Raw genomic sequence first — 20,946 nt, forward strand, 5'->3', positions numbered from 1 at the left:
CTATACTCATCAATTTTGTTTCTTAAATTCCATATATTAATGAAATCATATGCTATTTGCCTTTATCTGACTGACTAATTTCACTTCAATAATACTTTTCAGACCCATTTATGTTATTGCAAATGGCAAGATTTCATTCTTTTTGATGGCTGAGTAATATTCCAGTGTGTGTGTGTGTGTGTGTGTGTGTGTGTGTATGTGTACACATACACACATCTTCTTCATTCATTCGTCAGTTGATGGACATCTGCTTTCCTTCCATAGTTTGGACTTGGCTGCTATAAACATTGGGGTGCATGTGCCCTTCTGAATCACTATTTTGGTATCCTTAGGATAAATACTTAGTAGTACAATTGTTGGGTTGTAGGGTAGCCCTATTTTTAACTTTTTGAGGAACCTCAATATCATGTTCTATAGTGTATTCAGCAGTTTGTATTCCCATCAGAAGAATAAGAGGGTTCCCCTTTCTCCCCATCCTCACCAACATCTGTTATTTTCTGTATTTAGTCATTCTGACCAGTGTGAAGTGGTATCTCATTGTGGTTTTGATTTGTATTTCCCTGGTAATGAGTGATTGAGCATTTTTTCATATATCTGTTAGCCATTTGTATGTCTTCTTTGGAGAAATGTCTACTCATATCTTCTGCCCATTTCTTGACTGGCTTTTTTGTTTGGGGGTATTGAGTGGAAGATTCATTTTAAAAATTGTACTAGAATTACCCTATATTCATAGTGTAAGCTATTCCTATTTTTAAAAAAGGAACAAAACTGATTTTCCCTAATCTGTGTTCTCCCTCCCTCCCTCCCTCCCTCCCTCCTTTCTTCTCTCTCTCTCTCTCTTTCTTTTTTTGTGATTTTTGCTTTTTCTAGCATAATAAAAAATAAATGTGGATTTATTAAATAAACAGAAAAGGGTACTGGTGTTCACTAACAGTAAAATTTTGAGAAGGAGACATCTTCTCAGAATCAGCTCTTCTAGGGCACCTCGGTGGTTCAGCTGGTTAAGTATCTGCCTTCAGTTCAGGTCATGATCCCAGGGGCCTGAGATCAAGTCCCACATCAGGCTCCTAGCTCAGCAGGGAGCCTGATTCCCTTTTCCCTGCTTGTGTGCTGTCAAATAAATAAATATATTTTTTAAATCAGCTATTCTCTATGTTTTAAATGAGGAAATAATATCTGTCCCTTTAATTATTGCAAAGATTGAGAAAATGCTCTATTTCTTTTGCCACAAAGAATCTTCGCAATAAGTTTAGTACTTATGAATAGCCTTTTCTTGTTTCTACTTCGGGAATAATCTTTGCTTTCTCCTTGTAGTATTTCTGCATGCCAAACTAAAATTAGCCACTTTTCACAAAGGTTCTTATGAATATTGAAATTTGGATACTGTGGAAAACCAGGAAATGCCCTAAGAATCTGATTTTATTGTAAGAAATTGATTTTCAAACACTGCTTCCCTAGAGGACTGTAGATTAAAAAAAAAAGAAAAGAAAGAAAGAAAGAAGGAGATTCTTGGAAAACCTCTATGCTTATTTGTAAATGCACACACTTCACAGTTTTTTTTAAATCACTGTGACATATAAGCATACTAACATATGAAATACTCCTTTTGGCTATCTTTCATTGGTGGACACTGTGTCCAGTGATGCAAGAATTGTCATTATTACTTCCTCCTATACACCCCTTCAGGGAAGGAGTGATGCCCACTCTGGGATTATAGAAATGGCCAGAAACATGATATCTGACATTGGATAGATAAGATACACAGAGGTTTATGAGTCACATACACTCACAGCTCAGGAAAGGAGGACACTGCACTCCAGGCAGGACCACACAAGTGTGGCAATCTGGAACATAATGAAGAACCAGGGGCTGTGGGAAGCAGACTCACAAGAGGGTAAGGTGTCTCCTGATTCCCAAAGGAGGATGTGTTGGACTTGTTTAAACTATTCTGTGGGTCGGCATGGAACTGAAGCTTGCTACTTAATTATAAGCAGAGATTTTAGCTGGTCTATTTGATGATGAAGTGGTTATTGTTGTTTGGTCTAGGGGATATTATACACAGGAGCAGAGAGAAGACATTAAGCTTTTGGTTAGGTCATTTGAGGAACAATTTCACCAGTCAAGACTGTACATAATATTGGACCTTAATTTCAGACATTACACCTAATCTGAGAGAAAGAAAGTCTAGGGATTAATATGGTAAATCTCCATTAAGCCAAAAGTCTAAAACAGAATTGTGTAATTCAAATAATCAGAACAGGCTCCTCTAATGCACATAAAAATGAAGGGGAGTTATTTCCTAAGATTTAAAACAGAAATCTATATTCCTGATGGTATTTGCTAGATTCAAGACACTTCAATTAATTTTGAGTGTTTTTTAATTTTTAAAATATTGGAAATTCATTATCCTTTTGTTAAAGGATTTTACACTCGACAAAGTTATACTTTTCTAAGTCATTCTCATATACCCTAAACAAGTAGTCTTTCTAGTTTAAAAAGAATATTGTAACAAATTTGTCATTTTGTCCACTTGTTCTTTCTATTGCCAGAAAATTAACGACTTTTAGTAAGTTTCTATCAATAAAATTAGCTTTTTTAAAATATTTTTTTAAACAAAAAGGTTCATTTTCTGTCGTCTCAAAAATAATTTAGATGTACTGTTAGTGATTTGGGGTTAGTTTCAACCTCTTTGTACTTTCTCTTTCCAAGCACATATGCTAATAAGTTCCTAGCAATATTGTAAAGATAAACTGAAAGCACTTTGCATAAATGAAATGGTATATAAATGCAAATTAATAGCACTAATGTATGTTATAATTATATATAGAATCTTCCAATATGAAGCACTGTCTTAGTTAGGATACATTCCCTGGGGTAAGATAAGGATGAAAGAGTTCACAAAAGGACACGTAAGATGATTAAAGTAGAATGAAACTTACACATATACAAAAGGAAAAGTGGGGAAGTTAAGATTATTTAGCCTGGAAATGTGAAGAGATAGAGTGAATATAATTGAGTTAAGATTTTGAAGTGTATAGCAAAATTGATAAGATCCTTTTTTATATTCTATTCCATAATATAAGAAGGAGAGATCATTCAAAAACTAATGGAAGGTTAATTTAAAAGGAAGTAAAGGAAATGCTTAATCTTCAAGTAGTGTAAAGCCAAACCACGTAATTCAATACTTTAGGAGATTATGGATTAAAACACAGAGGCTACACTTTAAAAATAGAAAAAAATGGACATATTTTAGCCAAAGCAATTTTCTATATTAAATGGAGAAAAATCAAAATGTATGTCCAATGTAATTAAATGATGACCATCATATTAGTAATATGGTTATTCCAACCCACAATTTAGGAATGAAATTAGCAATGGACAAAACAGAATGCTGAATTTTTATCACTCTTGAATCATTTGTAATTTTATTTTCAAGGAAGAAATCATTGAACTTGTCAATGTCTCTACACCTCATCATGGCCACACTTCATCTTCATTGCACCTTCTTTTTTTCCCCCTGGTAATGACCTAGATTCCTTTTATTAATTTACAGTATTATCAATGCACATGATATAAGTAACAGATAAATTATTGGAATCACTGCCACAGAATCAAATGTTATATATTAAAGTTTGCATTTTGTAAAGATTTTATATTATATTGAAAGTTATAGAAATGAATCCAGTAAGCAGATATACTGATTTTATCATTTTCAATATTTTATACTGTTTTAATTATACGCACCAATACTTTATATACATTTCAACATGGATATTTGGAAAAGGAGGAAATATTTTAAGCTTCCATGCACTTTTATGGAAGGCAAATTTGTAAGAAATTGTTTTTTTTTTAAATGTTAGAGCCTATTATTAAAAAATGAGGAAATCAAAGTAAATATATGAAGTTGAATGTAAAAAGATATTTTTAGGTACAAGTAAGGATATATATTTATTTTCTTCGATATAAGAAGTTTAAAATAGATAAACTTAACATACAAAATCTGATAAATGTGATATTAACAACTGTTTACTGTTAATGTCATTTTTATTACGAAATATAGCTTCTAAAATGTTTTGAATATAAAAGGCAGTTATATTTTTATGGGAAGAAAGACTATAATTTTACTAGAACAAACATTTGCTTTGGAAAAAAACCAATAAACAGTCACATTGACTCGTCTTTCCTACCGGAGACTGACAGCACAAGGATTTTTATTTGGTTTCCAGCTTCTTTTCTGGGAAGTCTCCTGATGTTGGAGAATTATAGGATCCAGGAACAATCCAATAGACCCTGCTTTAGTTGAAAGTTGATTTTATTTTAAAGGCTCAATATTTAGTGACTAAGGATTTTGCCTAAATGGGAATTTGAATAAATTTTCTATTGGGCAGATATTTTAGGATTTCCACACACAGTGTATGGTAGTATATGATAGCTGTGACTTATCATATATTCCAATAAGTAAAGCCAAAAGAATGAGAAACTTTGAGAATAAACTGGATGCGAATATTGAGCCCTACTTATGAAAAATGTGGGGGGAAGTTAGAAGATAAGTGAATTGGTATATATTAAGAAAGGAAGAGTATGGGCAGCCCTGATGGCCCAGCGGTTGGTGCCTGCCTTCAGCCCAGGGTATGATTCTGGAGACCTGTTATCGAGTCCAACGTCAGGCTCCCTACATGGAGCCTACTTCTCCCTCTGCCTGTGTCTCTGCCTCTCTCTCTCTCTCTGTATGTGTCTGTCATGAATAAATAAATAAAATCTTTTAAAAAAAAGGAAGAGTAAAAGTTGTTTTGCTTTTTTTGTTAAGTTTTTGCATGCCTGTTAAGTGCATGTTTTAATTATTTTTACATACTGGAGGTATTTTTTTTTTCAAGTTAGGAAAAAGATCATTCTCATGAGGAAAATTTGTAAAAGTATGGCTATATAACCCATTTTCAAAGATTAAACCATTTTTATAGTAGATCAAGGAAGCCCTAAGCTGTGAATATGTGCTTCAACTATATTGCTAAATGTTAATATAATGAGGTTATAAAAGAAATTTAAATTTCCCAGAGCACTTCTTTACATACTGAAACTTAATTGCTCCCCCATAATATGATTAATGCCATCATATTATGATTTATATGCCAACTTATGGTTGCTTTTGTCTTATAATGATCTGAATGTTATTCAAATACATTGATGATACCCTTAGAATTTATACTAAGAAAGAAATTATATTAATTCAAGTAATTTTAATTCTAATTATTTCCTTTCTGTTAGGAATATTATGATCAGGTCTATAAAAAATGAAAATGATAAATGATTTAATTGATAATGCTTTAAAAGTAGGGCATGATGAATACATATCCCTTTGATACAATGAATCAACTTTATATATTTTTTGAATAGCCACGACTTTTTAATAAGATATTCTTATTATATTTTTAAAATAACATATAAAGTGTTTATGATATAAATCACCTCAATCTTCAACCTTTGAAAGAGCATTTACACAGTGGTTATACCAATTTACATCCCCAACAAGAGTGCATGAAGTTTCCTTTTTCTCTAGATCTTTGCCAACATTTGTTGTTCCTTCTTTTTGATTCTAGTCATTTTGACAAAGGTAAAATGATAACTCATTGTGGCTTTGATTTGCATTTCTCTGATTAGTGATGCTGAGCATCTTTTCATGTATCTGTTGGCCTTCTGTATGTCTTCTTTGGAAAAATGTCAATTCAGGTCTTCTGCCCATTTTTAATTAGATAATTTGCCTTTTGTTTTGTTGTGATTTGGTGTTGAGTTGAATAAGTTCTTTTATATTTTGGATATTAATGCTTTATTGGACACATCATTTGTAAATATCTTCTCTCATTTAATAGGTTGGCACTTTGTTTTGTTGATGGTTTCATTCATGGAAAACAGTATGGAGGTTCCTCAAAAATAAAAATAGAAATACTATAGGATTCAATAATTCTGATGCTCAGTATTTACCCAAAGAAAATAAAAACAAAAATTCAAAAGATATATGCACTCCTATGTTAATAGCAGCATTATATATATTAGCCAAGATATGGAAGCAACCTAAGTGTCCATTGATAGATGAATAGATAAGGAAGATGTGAGAAATATATATAGAATAATATAGTAATAATAATATGGAATATTACATACCCATAAAAACACAAAAGGATGCGATCATGCCACGTACAATAACATGGATGGACCTAGAGAGTATTATGCTAAGTGAAATAAGTCAGACAAGGAAAGACAAATAGCATATAATTTCATTTATATGTGGAATCTAACAACAAATGAATAAACTACAAAAAGCAGAATCAGACCTATAAATACAGAGAACAAACTGATGGTTGCCAGAGGGGAGGGTGATAGGGGGATGGGCAAAGGTGAGTGGGTGATACAGGTTTCCAGTTATGGAATGAATAAGTCATGGGAATAAAAGACACAAAATAGGGAATATAGCCAATGCTATTGTAATAGGGTTGCATGATGACAGATAATATATTTGTGGTGAGCATAGTATACTGTATAGAGTTATTGAATTACTTTTTTGTATACCTGAAACTAATGTAACATTGTGGATCAACTATTCTCTCTGTCTCTCTTTCTATATATGATTTTTTTTAAAAAGAGAACATTTGTAGATCAGAAAACTGAGGCTTAGAGAATAATAATAATTATACACTTTTCCAAAAAAGCACAAATTATCTCACCATTTTTATATCTTACATACCCGTTTGAAGTAGGAAGTAATGATAATATAAATGTCAAACATCGAAAGAGGCTATTGGTAGAGATTATTATGACACACGAAAACTACAGAGATAAGTTAAAATGATACATCAATACCAACTGTTATCTGTAATGAGAGATTCATTAGTGATTATAAGTCTAATTAGACAGCAACTGAGTAGCTAGATATCGTACAATACAACATATTGATTTATTTTTATTTTTTTATATTTTAAGGTTTTCTTGGTAATGTACATTTTCTTGTAACATAAAGAAGTAAATACTAATGTCAAAAAATTGCATTACACAGAATTAAAAAGGTAAGGGAGACTTTATTCAAGACTGTTGTAATAAGGGACAGGGTTTGAGCTCAATTCCCCAAAACAAGAAGCAGTAAGGATAAGCTAGTAGAAAAGTTCTAGAGGATATATTCAGGAGGAGATTTATAGGTATAAGATTAGGTAGGTTATCTATTTGCCAATCGATACTTGTCAAAGCAAGGTTCTATCTTCTCCCAGAGACTGGGAGGTAAAGAAGCTTTCTTCCTTTATGATTATATTTCAAATGGATGGCTCCCAGGTCCTTGAGAAAGACATGTGTGGACTGTAAAACTACAAAGAGGCTTAGAGAGAAATACATCTCAAAGGGGCAGAGAAAGAATTTACAATTGCAATTTTTCTAAAGTAAATGTTCTAGGAAAAGGGAAGTTGAAAATTATAGAAAGAAAAAAAACTCTCTAAAGATTACTCAAGCTGAGGAAAATGTAAAGGCCATCTTGGTCACTACTAAATCACTCTATTAGTTTTCCATATTTCACTAAATAAAGGAGAAGATTTGATATATATATATATATATTCTTAGATAGGATAACATATATGTTTATGTGTGTGTGGTGTGTGTGTGTGTGTATGATCTCCCAAATATAGGAGAATATATATAGGATTATAGAAAAATAGCTGTTGTAATTATAGTATCACAATGGCACATACAATAGTGGCAGGCTTGGAAAGTTTGAATCCACATTCCCTAGGTTCCCTGGGCCAGAAGTCATCTTGGAGAATCTTGGAGAATTAGCATATCCAATTCTCACATTTAAACAGAACTTAAGTTTATGCAGAGAAAAAAGACACATTCTCCTGCAGAATCAAAATTATGATATGAAGAATCCACTGTTATGCCTTTAACATATATAAAATATTATTGATATCATTTTGTATTTACTATCTTGCTATTTTTGGTAGTGATGTTGTTGCTCACATTAAAGGTTCACTCATGTTATTGGTCTTCTTAAATTAATTTTACTTCAGGCATTATATTTCTCAGCCAAGTTCTCTACCGATTGTATAAAACAAGCTAAACATCAAAGTTGTGAGAGACTAGTATATTTCTAATTTATGTTAATTTATCTATTTATTGATCTCTTATGTTAATGGTGTAATATTTTAAACTTATAATAAACTTTACCAAAATGATTCACTAGCATATTATTTAGTTTTCAAAAATTACTCATCTCCCTTTTAGAACTACAGTGTATCCCAAAGTTTTGTACAGTGACCATCTGCATTAGAATCACCGGAGATATTTGCAAAACTCCATTTCTTTTAGGATTTCTGCAGACCTACTATATCAGAATCTCTTAGATATACCTCAGGGATTTGTAGAACTCCCTGGACTGATATTTGAGGAATCATGAAAAGAAATGGAGAGAGGGAGATGAAAGAAAAAGAAAAAGGGAAAGAAAGGAAATACATAAAATATAGATATAAAGTAAAAAAGTGAACAAGAAAAAATATGTGGGATGGGAAATTTGCATTGTAATTAAAGTACTACAAGAGTACATGTACATAATGAAAATAGAGTGTGTTTATATGATTATATGTATATATACAAACTGGAGTGCCATATTATAGTATTAAAAATAGTTTTCATTTTTTATTTATTTTTTTAGACAAATTATTATTTTTTTAATTTTTTAATGTATTTATTTATGATAGTCACAGAGAGAGAGAGAGAGAGAGAGAGGCAGAGACACAGGCCGAGGGAGAAGCAGGCTCCATGCACCGGGAGCCCGATGTGGGATTCGATCCCGGGTCTCCAGGATCGCGCCCTGGGCCAAAGGCAGGCGCTAAACCGCTGCGCCACCCAGGGATCCCTAAAAATAGTTTTTAAAGATATATAGATTGATTGGTTTTAAGAGAGAGAGAAAGCCTGTGTGAATGGAGGGAGAGGTAGAAGGAAAGGGAGAAAGGGCCTAAAGCAAACTCCCTGCTGAGTGTAGAGCCGGAATGCAGAGCTCAGTCTCACAACCCTGAAATCATAACCTCAACCAAAGTCAATAATTGGATGCTCAACTGATTGAGCCATTCAGGCACCCCAGCATTACAAATATTTTTATTATGTTTTTAAAATTTGAATTTATTTTAGAATTCAGTTCAGCAAATGTATCTTCCATGTCTATTACAACTTAGCAATATGCTATATCCCAATAATACAAAGAATAAGAGAAATAGTTATAATTCTTTTCATCAAAAGATAAATATGGTTCATAAAATATAAGGCTATGATATTTATATGCAAATATTACTGATAAAATAGTAAGGCTAGGATATGTATGTCCCCAGGGATCATTTTAACAAAATGTATAGACTTATACTCTATTTGGTACTGATGTAATACAATAAGATGAAAGTAATTAGAAGGTGGTGATAAAAATTCTATGAATTCTTTCCATTTACAATTGTTTTGGTTAGTATTCCTTACATTACGTGAGATACTTTTACATGAAAAATCATGAGCATTTTGATATACTTACTACTTACTTAGGTGTACTCATCAGAATATAAAAGTTATAATTTCATGGATATTTTTGCTTAGGAGGAGACTCCTGTAGGAATGTTTTAAAATTCCCGCTTGTTCTTATGACCTGAATTATAGAACTGGTGGTTAGGTATGTCTATGAGAGCTTCAAAACTGTTTCAACTTAATCTTCCCACATAACTATTCAGATGCTGGGCTTACAGAAATGAGGGAAGCTCAATTACATTCTTGTCTCTGAATTTCTATGCATACAGTTGTAATCTTCTGGATCACATGTAGAAATAAGATATTAGTGATAAATAGATATGGCAAAAACCATGATGAGCAATAATTTGATAAACACTGCATTCAACATCTGGTAGAGTCCACCATAAGTAATGTGGTCAGAGTATTTTCAATAATAAAATCTAGGAAACACTGTAGTATTTTTAAGTCTTATATATTATTTAACTAATTTATTTAACAAGAGATTCAAATCATCAAGAATTAATATTATCCAATATCACTGAACAACAATTAAAAATGTAGACAAGTTCAAAAAATGGAAATATACAAAGTAATTGTTCTTCACATAGAATTTTCTAATTGAGAACAAATAGACTGAAGGTAGAGGTATTATTTAAAAGCAAATGGGATTTTAAAATATCAAAAATATTTTTATCACTAAAGCCCTGAAAGAGCAAAAGTAGAATTTTAAAAATAATGTCTTAAGCAATTAAAAATTATTAATGAATGGGGGATCCCTGGGTGGCCCAGTGGTTTGGTGCCTGCCTTCAGCCCAGGGCGTGGTCCTGGAGTCTCCGGATCGAGTTCCACGTCTGGCTCCCTGCATGGAGCCTGCTTCTCTCTCTGCCTATGTCTCTGCCTCTCTCTCTCTCTCTCTCTCTCTCTCTCTCTCTGTGTCTCGTGAATAAATGAATAAAATCTTTAAAAAAATATTAATGAAATAATTTGCTAATCTTAGTGAAAACCAGGCACAGAAATTCTGACAAGTAAAAGCAACTCTGATAGAGGTGAATTGTCGATGAATGTGAAATGAGGAAGCAAAAACAAAACAAAACAAACTTTAAGAGTTTTTATACAGTATTTTGCTGTGTATTTTAGGATCTTACACAGGAATTTGGGATGAAATGCAGGAAAACTAAGCCTCTTCGAAAGGTTAGAGACAGACATTCCATGCTCAGGGGTTGGAAGAATAAATATTGTTAAATGTCTATCTACAGATTTAATGCAATCCCTATCAAAATACCAACAGCATTTTTCACAGAACAAACAATCTTAAAATGTGTCTGGAACCAAAAAACAGATGCTGAATAGCCAAAAACAGTCTAGAAACAAACAAACAAACAAACAACAATAACTGGAGGAATCATAATCCCAGGCTTCAAGTTCTATTACAAAGCTGTAGTAATCAAAACAGTATGGCACTGACGCTGCTATCAAAATAGACACATAGATCAAGAGAACACCCAAAAATAAATGCACAATTATATGGTCAATTAATCTTCCACAAAGGAGGAAAGAAGACAATCTCTTCAACACATGGTGCTGGGAAAACGGGCCCACTACATGAAAAAGAATGAAACTGGATTAAAAACATAAATGTGAGACCTGGAACCATGAAAGTCTTAGGAAAGAGCACAGGCAGTAATGTCTCTGACCTCAACGATAGCAGCATTTTTCTAGATGTGTTTCCTCCAGCAAGGGAAATAAAAGCAAAAAATAAAGTATTGGGATGACATAAAAATAAAAAGCTTCTGCCAGCAAAGAAAGCAGTCAACAAAACTAAAAGGCAACCTGAATGGGAGAAATTATTTGCAAATGGCATATCTGATAAAAGGTTAGTGTACAAAATATATAAATAATTTATACAACTCAACACCAAAAAACCTCACAAATAACCCAATTAAAAGATAAACAAAAGACATGAACAGACATTTCTCCAAATAAGACATATACAGCCAACAGACACATGAAAAGATGTAGGCAAATGTATATCAAAACCACAATGAGATATTAACTTATGCCTGTCAGAATGGCTAAAATCAAAAGAACAAGAACAAACAAGTGTTGGTGAGGATGTAGAGAAAAAGGAACCCTTGTACACTGTTGGTGGGAATGAAAACTGGTGCAGTCACTGTAGAAAACAGCATAGAGGTCCTCAAAAAGTTGTAAGTAGAACTACCCAACTCCAGTAATTGCACTACTAGGTATTTATCAAAAAATACCAGAACACTAATTCAAAGGGGTACCTGCAGCCATATGTTTATTGCAGGATTATTTATAATAGTCAAATTATGGAAGCAGCTCAAGTGTCCATTAGTAGATGAATAGATAATGAGGTGGCATAAATAGAGGAATATCTTTCAGTCATAAAATAGAATGAAATCTACATTTGCAATGACACGGATGGAGCTAGAAAGCATAATGCTGAGCAAAATAAGTCAGTCAGAGAAAGACCAAATACCATATGATTTCACTCATATGTGGAATTTAAGAAACAAAACAAAGAAGGAAAAGAAAAGAAAAGAAGAAAAGGAGAAAAAAGAAAAGAAAGAAAAGAAAAGAAAAGAAAAAGAAAAAAAGAAGAAAAAAGAAAAGAGACAAAATAAGAAACAGATTCAACTATAGAGAACAAACTGATAATAGAGGGGGGGTGGGTGAAATAGGTGATGGGGATTAAGGAGTACACTTATCATGATGAATACTGAGTAATGTACAGGACTGCTGAATCACTATATTGTACACCTGAAACTAAAATAACACTGTATGCTAACTATACTGAAATTAAAACTTAAAAATGTAAAAAAAATCCCTCACCTAAAAAAGGTTTATGGACAGGCTTAAATAATTAGTGGACTAAATTAAATTAAGTTAAATCAATATAAAAAAGTATTATAGTATTAATGCCATGGAACTTATTTATAAGAAACCTACAAAGAAAAAGTATTGCAACATGTAATTTTTCCTTGCTTATAAATATTTTACTTTTGTGAAAGAGGGTCTTAAAAACAAATATTTTAAAGTAATTTTGCAAAACTGAACAAGTAATCATTTTACTTGTACCAGTAATTAAAACTTAATTGTGCTGTTTATGTCTATAAAAGTAATTCTGTGAATGCAATATAAAAATTGTAAGTAATTATTTTATTTTACACCAATAATTCTTCAAGTGCTGAAGCATGAGATATGAATGCTTTTCTATTAGTTTGCATAACTATAAAATGATAGTGGGTTATAAAACTTACCAGCAAATTTAAGTGTACCTTTTTAAAAATACACTATTGCATTTAGCTGTGTGCTCACTTATAGCTGTTTACTTTCACATTATAGCTGTATATGCAATTTAACAGCTCTAAAATTATTGATAATTTTTAAAATTAGGAGTAAAGAAACTTACATTTTATTACATTTAATTATTGATTGAATTCATGTGGACAATAGCAATTAGCTTTTGAAATATAGTCTTCCAACCCATAGTCTCCTATTTGTAGAATATGATCCAATTACATGCAACTAGGACATTTTCTATATATAGATTATGCTTTGAGATGCATATACACATATAGTTCTTAAGTACAACACATAGTTTGTAATATTTTTTTATTTCACAACCAGTATATTTTCAATATTATTAGCTAGAAGTCAATGAATGATGCATTTAAGTGCAAAAAGCCTAAAGAAAAACTCTTTATCATTGTCATTATTAAAATAGAAATAAAAAGTTTAAATGTGTATATAAGTATTATATTTATATTTGCATACAAACTCAAATCCAGTACTTGTATGCATATTTGGATTATCAGGATTAATCTAGTAATGTCTTCATTTTTTATTTTTATTTTTATTTTTTTTTCTAGTAATGTTTTTAATAACATGTTTTAAATCAATGCACTTGGGATGCCTGGGTGGCTCAGTGGTTGAGCGTCTGCCTTCGGCTCAGGGCATGATCTTGGGGTCTTGGGGTCAAGTCCCATATCAGGCTTCCTGCGAGATCCTGTTTCTCCTTCTGCCTATATCTCTGCCTTCTCTCTCTCTCATGAATAAATAAATAAAATCTTAAAAAAGTAATAAATAAATAAATATATGCTGTTTATGCTTGCCTTCCAATCACTGTATGTGAAGACCAAATGCAAGTTTTCCTGAACAAGTTTCCCTTGCATTTCTTAAGAGATCATATAACAATTAAAAGAAAAAAAACCTCAAAACCTCAAAAGTAAAATAGATATATAACTTCTATATTTTAGAAAATAAGTGTGCACTGTTCAAAGATATTATCATCTATGCTATAAGACAATCATTATATTATAATTAAATATATTTATTATTAATAGTAAGATAAATATTATTTTTTTAAGAAAAGAGAGATCATGTACCTTATTACATAGTTTGTGGCAAAGATACGCTTTGCAGTTTATTTTTTTTTAATTTTTTCTTAATTTTTATTTATGATAGTCACAGAGAGAGAGAGAGAGAGGCAGAGACACAGGCCGAGGGAGAAGCAGGCTCCATGCACTGGGAGCCCGACGTGGGATTCGATCCCGGGTCTCCAGGATCGCGCCCTGGGCCAAAGGCAGGCGCTGAACCGCTGCGCCACCCAGGGATCCCCAAAGATATGCTTTGAAAGAAGAAACCAAATCCACAAGTTAGGCCGCATTATTTTCACTAGACAGTGTTTTATAAAGGAAAGCCAGAGTTAAAATAAATTTTTAAAAATAAAATACCAAACATTGACATAGAAGCTCACCTACTTGAACTTTCATTCATTAACAGTAGGAATGCAAAATGGTATGGTCTCTCTAGAAAAAAGCTTGGCAATTTCCTATAAAGTTAAACTGATGTCGACTGTATTATTAAAAATAAAATTTTGTTCATATAAAACCCTGTATGAAAATGTTTATTGTAGCTTTATTTATAATTGCTGAAAATTAAAAAAAAAATTGTCTAACTGGTGATTGGGTAACAAACTGTGATACATCCAGATAGTGGACTACACAAGCATAAGTCACAATTAAATTTCCTTTTCTTTTTTACAAGGAATGAGAAGTTATCCCAAATAAAAACATGTAGTTATTAGTACTTCAAAGAGCAAGCTCTAATAATCTTCTCAATATGGATAAAAAATAACCTATTAAAATTTTATTGATATAATACACATGTGATATCTACTACATGTGATATTTAAATACCCATATAGACTCACATGGATTGTTATCTTGGTGCAACAATCTGTCAACTAACCTGAAATCTTAATTTTTATAGCAAAATAACTGCTTATTGAGCCTTTTGATTGTATTTTGTATCTACTATAATTTTATCATTTTTAATTTCTTTTGCCAAAAATGTTTTATATCAAAAGAACAGGAAAAATTACTTTTGTTAAAGTCACTGAAGTGATAGAAAATGTATATCTACCAATTACTTATCATTTGTCTGTAAAAGTAACTCTCCAAATGGCATTTATATCATTGTAAGCTGATACAAAACCTTCCCTTCTTTAAAAATTTATTCCTTTTACTTTGAAAATATTAGCACAAACTTTTTTTTTTTTTTAAGGATTTGATTTATATATTTTGACAGCGTGAGAAAGGGCAAGAAGAGGGCAGGGAGAGGGCCAGGTAGAGGGAGAGGGAGAAGCAGGCTCCCTGTGGAGTCAGATGCCAGGCTCAATCCCAGGACCCTGGGATCATAATCTAAGCCGAAGGCAGATGTTTAAAATATAAAATATAACACATTAATTACGCTAAAATCAATGTTTCATTAGTCACAATCATCCCTTCTAAAGGACAACCACAAGCAATGTCCAGTTATTCTGTGACATTCAGTCTTTTATTTATTTATTTATTTAAATATTTTATGTATTTATTCATGAGAGACACACACACACAGAGGCAGGCAGAGGGAAAAGCAGGCTCTCTGCAGGGAGTCTGATGTGTGACTTAATCCCAGATCTCTGGGATCATGACTTGAGCCAAAGGCAGATATGCTCAACCACTGAGCCACCCAGGTGCCCCAAGTCCAGTCTTTTATATCTGGTGTTGGGTAATCCTTGATATCAGATACAATTGTGGGTCTTCATATTTGTAACACAGAAACTAAAATTCCATTTTCCTGCCCATAAGATACTAGTTACATAATGGGAAATGAGAATAACTTAAAAAACTCTGAGTTAGTAAATTGGAAAATGAAGATTGCACAGCATTCACTACTTCAGACAAGTAATAAATTTTGCTTTTACAGAAATAGAGAGAACTGATGCCCACTTGGTGGTTTTCGTTTAGTAAGTATGAATGGCACATAATTCACACTTAAAGATAAGTGGATTTGTCATAAAACTCATGTCCAATCAATACATATTTGAAGAATGAATAAGTGAATGAGTAAGTAGGAAGGCATTTTTGGTTGGCTTGTTTTTGGTTGGACAGGAGAAGAAAAGTTTAGATTTCAATTGTATACTGCATAAAATTGGGTTTTAAAATAAAAAGCAGGCTTGTGGCAATTTAATATTTACTATTAAGTGACAATTTATAGCACATTTAGCAATTGGTAAATTAGTTTTAGACTTTTCATCTGAGATGATTTCTCTGATAATGTAAATGAAATCTTTTATGAAATAGTTTGGGACACAAAAAGCTGAAATCAAATACATTGAACAATCATTTGTGTTATATTTAAAAAGCATACATATATTCTTCATAACTGTTAGTACTATGACTCCTTTGATTCAAATAGTTACAAACTATTGTAAATATTTTTACACTCAGAGCAATAAACGTTTTTTTCTTTGGTGGAGAAAGTCAATAACCCACTAGTCATAAGTATGAATTCCACCTACCATATTTCTCTCATATAATTGCTGTGTAGTATGAACTCTAGCTTACTGTATACACTCTTAATATATATCTTTTGATAGTCTCCCCATAATGTTCTTAATATCTTTGAACATCCTTATATATTTTCATCTTTGGGTCTCTCACTCCACTCTCCCAAACTTATCAAGTAGAAAAGGAAATGAAGATATACAGACATTGTTTGCACTTTCACAAGTTGACGAATATTGCCTATTAAATAATCTATGGTTTCTTAACAGTGGAAAATTAAGTGATACATTAGATATGAAGAGCAAAGTTTCTAATTTGGTTAATTTTCTGGATAGCATTCATATCCCTAATCTTCTTTGCTGGTCATTACAGGTAGGTATTGTTTTTATTTTACTCAGCTACTTTTCTCTCCCCTTTCTATAGTTGATATCAGGAAAAATACCCATATTTCACATATATGTTGTGGTTATAGATATGTTTGTATATTAATGTGTGTCTATGTGTGTGTGTGTATTCACAAGAAAGGGAGAGACAGAGAGACCTTCCAATTTCAGCATAATTTTATATTCCTTTAGTGTGTGTTTTCTAAAACTTCACCTTTGCAAATATTTGCTAAAATTGCTTAACATTTCACCATAAGCAAATAATAAACAAAAATGCCAAATGATCATTGAAATATTATTTATTCTAGAGTAAACAACTAATATTTATCAATTATATTGGCTTTTTTTTTTTTTTGCTGTGGGTAATCTGATTCCACAGCTTCTCTAAATGCAGTTAAAGTATGATGGATTATATATTGTTTTAAAGAAAAACGTATTTGTAAGTTCTTGAGTGCTTTAAATATAATCAGCAGACAGTCTTGTCATGTGTTATTTATAATGAATAAATCCCATAGCAGTCAGGATGAACATATCTTGTAAATATAATTTCTCAAAGCAAGAATCACTCTAATGGCATTCTTTTAAAAAATTTCAAGTTATAAAAGTGGCTCAAATTTAAGAAGGAGAACTGACAACAAAAATGAAATATTCTTCTTTAATCCACAAATTCAACCTCCAAAATGTTGATAAATATAAAAATAAGAAATGGGTTTAAAGTTCCCTTATTTAGAATTATTAGAAAACATATTAATCTGTTATTATTTAGAATTTAATATCTTCGGAATTATTCAGGTTTTAAAAATAGCTTGGAAGATGAACAATTTGCACAAATGGCCAGAACGCAGACTGATATGATCAGCAGTATCTCTCACAAATATGGAAAATAAGATAAAATAAAATAAATGTGATATGAAATAGTTTACATGCAAATATTTACTCCACACATATTTCCTTCAATGCTTTGTAGGATCATATTATGAATCAACCAATTTACAGAACCACCATGTTTATATTTTAAACACCAGACCCTGAGGATATTGAGGATAGATACTCCAACTCCAGAGAATAGTTAAGTGCTTGGAGTTTTGTAAGCATTTGCTGAGGGTTAGAGTTCTTTATTGATGAATGTTCAGTGACAGAATGTCATTTTTAAACAAAAATTTCTCATTCCTTGTGTATAGTTGTGTTTCTCATTTTAAGGTTAAGACACCACTAGCATGTTATTAATATTTTGTTTTCCAGGACACACTTGTTGGTTTCTTTAGACAATGCTTCTCAAATATAGTTACAAGAACTATCATTATGTTGGTCCACTCTCTATATGGTTGCTTGTTAATATTTATTGCCAATATTGTCACCTAAAACAAAGTATCATATTTTAGATGTTGGGGATTTTCATAGAGGAAATCACCTCGAGTATCAATGGGATAGAAATAATAATGTTTATGATTGAGACACTCTACTATTTCACTTATCTGAGAGTCACTTATTTGGAAACCTCAAATATTCACAGGAGAGACAAAAAACAGGGTGTCTCTCCAGGCTTGTCAGGGCAGCCGGGAATCCTGGCAGTCAGTTAGAGCAGATGGTGTAGGCCAGGCCTTGGCAGAGTCTTATTCCAAGACATTTGGATTTAAGAATGTAGGGATGGACCAAACATAAGTCAAGTACAGGTTGGCCAGCTGAATGTATTAGAATGAACACAGAGAAGGAGGAGCATTAAGGGTGATTCTTTATGAGCTGCTATTGCTGCTTTGTTCAATCTTAAAATAATTCTCTGAATTTAAGGAAAGACAAACGGTGTTTCTAATCCTTGAAAAGAGCAGACTTAAAGGGATCTTGTTGTTTTAAAGTGGAGTTGAATTCTATTCCTGAAAGACAGTATGTTTAGTTGTGTAGGCATCCATTCCTATATTTTTATGCTTATTAGCTTATGCCCAGAAATCAGCATAGATTTCAAAATGTAACATGTATCTTTATGTTCTTTGATAGTGTAAATATGACAAAATGTTAAATCATCTAATACTTCACTGAAGAGACAATAATCTGTTTCAAACTAGAAGAAAAATTTAGGTGGGATGGTATATAAAAATGCAATACATGAATTCATAAAGCATTTTTTTAAGATTTTGTTTATTTATTAATCAGAAAGAGAGAGAAAGAGAGAGGGAGCACAAACAGGGGGAGTAACAAGCAGAGAGAGAAATGGGCTCCTCGCTAAGCTAGGAGCCTAATGTGGTATTCAATCCCAGGACCCTTGGATCATGACCTGAGCCAAAGTCAGATGCCTAACCAACTGAGCCACTCAGTCACCCTGATAAAGTATTTTCAAGAATAATTTTTTTATATGAGATTTTCTTTAACACTGAATTAAGAATAGAACTCCCATCTTTAATTCTACTACTATAGAATCTTCAAGGAGCATAAACACACATCTAAATTGATGAATATTCAAGTTTGAAATTATGGCTTTTTTCTGTGTCTCTGAATGAAACTCAGGAGGAAAAAAGTACAGAAGATAAATATCTTTCTTATCAACAAGACTGACTAGAACTTCTTAGTGGCCTTAGAGATTTAGCTTAGATTTTGACAGTATCCTCATCATTGACAGAGGATTATATAAATGACCACAGATTAGTCAAAATAAAAGTTACATAGTTTTGATAATATGTGTTGAATTCTTAAATAATCTATAATTAATTTAATTAGATAATTTGTTTACTCATTTATTTCTTCATTCCAGTAACTTCCAGTGTTGATGAATACGTAATATGTATCATGCCCAGTTCTTGACATTTTGAGAACTACAAGGAATCAGATAGCTAAATCACTTCCTTTAAGGATTCTTAACATTTTATTTTAGGAAGTAAGACAACAAACTCAACATAACCAAAGACAAATAAATAAAAAACAGTTTCAGATAAGAGTAAAATACTTGAACAAAATAAGGAGTTAGAATCTACGATCCAAGGAGGTAAATCTGGAATTTACACGAGACATGAGTGGTAACTCAACATCATGATTATTTGACCCATTAAGATAGCAAATTATAAAGTGAAATGATGGAGGGGCCTATTGTCTAACAGGGATAAGAGAAATATTCAGAGCCATATTTCCTCTAATTTCCACTGGGTGATTTATTGCTTTTACTACATACAAAGTAAAAGGGAAAAGGAAAGCTAATACATTTGGTTATCTCAGGTTTCCCCGCCCCCTTTCTTTTCTTCTAGTACCGCTGACAATTTCCCACTATAAACAGACCCATATTAGAATCATTAGCATCCTATGCTAAAAAAACACATTATATTATCTAATATTGGAGAAAGCCACATTATATAAATAATACAAATAACCAAATAAAATAAAATAATAAAATATAATCTACAAAATAAACAAGATAAAAAAAGAGTAACTAGAAAATCTGTGCTCTTTTTCCAGAAAAAAAGTATGGTGAAAAATCATAACTTTAAATGATTCCAAGTTAATTCTTTCAAAATGCAATGTTTTGGTTGGAGACTGTCTTCAGATTACCTTTTCTTAATTCGAGCTCAAAGATAAGTAGCCTTTATATTTTTGGTGACCACATATGAAGAAAAATAACTAACAAATCATCAATGTATTGATAAATATACAAAAACTTGAAATTTATTTGTCATTAATGAAGAGAAATACAAAAATTTCTAAAACCAATAATTTTTGGACAGTTTCTAAAATGCTATTGGATTTGGAGAGAGAGAGAGAGAGAGAGAGAGAGGTAAGAGAGTGCAGTAGGGGGAGTGGCAAAGGGATAGGGTGATACATTCTCAAGCTGACTTCCTGCTGAATTCAGAGCCTATCCTGGGGCTTGATCTCAGAACACTGAGATTGTGACCTGAGCAGAAATCAAGAGTCTGATGCTTAACTGATTGAGCCACCCAGGTGCTCCAATTCAGTTTCTTTTAAAAGAAACTTGATATTACAATGAGATATATTTGGAATATATTAAGAAAACACGAAGTTTGTACCCCTATAGCTTTGTTTCATGACTGGGTTTCTTCCACTTTTCTATGAATGATTCTAACTTTTACCTGAAGCATCATAATCTGTCATCATGGAAATAGTAACATATGCCAGCATCCCACTGCTTGTGTTCAATTTGCAAACAGTATGTGAAAGTTTGTCAAATTCATGTGTTTCCAGCATGCTACTTT

The 20,946-nt window shown here is 32.1% G+C and overlaps 1 long non-coding RNA gene across 1 annotated transcript in view; it reads left to right on the forward strand.

The window, feature by feature from the left end:
- The first annotated feature begins 1,691 nt into the window (after window positions 1–1,691).
- Window positions 1,692–20,946, forward strand: part of LOC140636241 (uncharacterized) — a 33,616-nt gene continuing 14,361 nt past the window's right edge. Inside the window, exon 1 of the long non-coding RNA XR_012033539.1 lies at window positions 1,692–1,894. This is a non-coding gene — a long non-coding RNA (uncharacterized lncRNA). The remainder of the gene's footprint in view (window positions 1,895–20,946) is intronic.

This window comes from Canis lupus, chromosome 7 (assembly GCF_048164855.1).
Source record: "Canis lupus baileyi chromosome 7, mCanLup2.hap1, whole genome shotgun sequence".
Taxonomy (NCBI): Eukaryota; Metazoa; Chordata; class Mammalia; order Carnivora; family Canidae; genus Canis; species Canis lupus.